The sequence below is a fragment of the Myotis davidii genome, unplaced genomic scaffold (genome assembly GCF_000327345.1).
Source record: "Myotis davidii unplaced genomic scaffold, ASM32734v1 scaffold6, whole genome shotgun sequence".
NCBI classification, from domain to species: Eukaryota; Metazoa; Chordata; class Mammalia; order Chiroptera; family Vespertilionidae; genus Myotis; species Myotis davidii.
This window is the reverse complement of record NW_006383011.1, coordinates 9,452,392-9,454,435: the sequence shown is the minus strand read 5'-3', so window position 1 is coordinate 9,454,435 and position 2,044 is coordinate 9,452,392.

The window sequence follows — 2,044 nt, the reverse complement described above, 5'->3', positions numbered from 1 at the left end:
CTTTCCCAAAACAAATTGGAATAACAAAACCAACAGACACTCAAATATGATTTTAAGAACTAAAAATCTTGAACTCCAAACAGACAAATGATTTGGTGATAAAGTAGCTCCTTGACACCTTGCTTTTGTGATCTATTATTACTGATTTGGAATTTCCATACTAGTAGAAGGGATTACTACGACCTCTATGGGTATTTAGTGTTAAAGTAGTTTTTGCCTCTTTCTCTACTTTTGATTTTATTTTATGTTGTAACAGTGTTTTCAAATCCATTGAAACCTGCTATAACAACAAATCAGAATCTACTCGCCATAATTCAACATGACTTTGGACTTATAAACTAAGAATGAGATATATCCTTTTGGTAATGTACTTAATACTGTATAATCTTTTTCATTCAGCCTAATCATTTAGAGCTGTGGTCGGCAAACTGCGGCTCTAGAGCCACATGTGGCTCTTTGTCCCCTCAAGTGTGGCTCTTCCTATGTCTGAGGAGTACCCTAATTAAGTTAATAACAATGTACCTACCCATATAGTTTAAGTTTAAAAAATTTGGCTCTCAAAAGAAATTTCAATCATTGTACTGTTGATATTTGGCTCTGTTGACTAATGAGTTTGCCGACCACTGATTTAGAGCATAGACCTGAAGTTAGTGCTGAGTAGTCGCAGTCTTTGCTGTCATTTACTAGTTGTCATCCCTATCTCTCTAAGCCTCAGTTTCCTCATCAATAGAAATGGGTATTAATATGAACTTCATAGGGCTTTTGTAAAGATTAAACATAACAGAGGATGTGAGATGTTTATCACAGTACCTGGTACATTGTCAGCACTTAATAAATGGTAGATTTGATCCAGCTTCTCTTAATTTTCCCTCTGGTTCCCTCTGTTTGAGATACTGAACAATCTTCTTTCCTTCAGATCCCCATGGATCAGTTAGCTTTCATCCAGTTGGAAATGTTGGAAAACAGCATTTATACATTAAGCCCACCTGTTTTCTCATACCAATCCAAAATAATTGTTAGTTAATAATTGGATCATAAACTCAAAGGCAAATGTGTGTAGACTTTTGTTATGAAGTCATCATACAGACGATTCAAGCTACCTTTATAGTAAACATTTTAAGATTAACAGAGAAACAAAAATATTAAAAGTTTAAATTCTTGTGATTGTAACTACTGCGGCATGATCTCCAAGGTCTGATTTGAGATGTCACATTCTAGAAATAGAGTTCTTCCAAATATAGCTTGACAGACAAAATATAATTTAAAAGAAATTTCTTTACCTATAACTCTTGAAGGACATTAAAGGTGATCCAATTTAAATCCACAGGCAATGTTTCTTAGCTCTCCTTTTCTCTTTACTTTAATCCAATGAACTTGCATCAAAATAGTTACACTCTTAGTAGCAATTTTAAATAAAATATTATTACATTAAATTATTGTTAATTAAAATTTAATTTGACTTGTAGTTTGGTTTAGACAATATATAAGGAGTTTTTATATCTTGTAATATATGTACACATTTAAACAACATAATGAAAAGTATCAATGAACACTGAGAGGGAGGATCCATGAAAATTTTTTCTCTTGAAAGAATGCAGTGTACTTACCTTTAAGAAAGATAGCTCTACATCATTGCCAGAGTAATCTTTTTATTTATTTATTTATTTATTTATTTATTTTAAAATATATTTAATTGATTTTTCACAGAGAGGAAAGGAGAGGGATAGAGAGTTAGAAACATCGATGAGAGAGAAACATCGATCAGCTGCCTCCTGCCTACCCCCCACTGGGGATGTGCCCACAACCAAGGTACATGCCCTTGACTGGAATCCAACCCGGGACCCTTCAGTCCCCAGGACAACGCTCTATCAACTGAGCCAAACCGATCAGGGCTTATTTTTTTCTTGAATCTGAGTGAATTATATTTTTTCTGGGAAATTGTTCATTTTATGTAAATTTTTAAAAGTTTTTTTTCTCGATTTTTCCCTTTTTAAAAAAATCTTTATTGTTCAGATTACACAGTTGTTCCTCTTCCCCCCCCTCT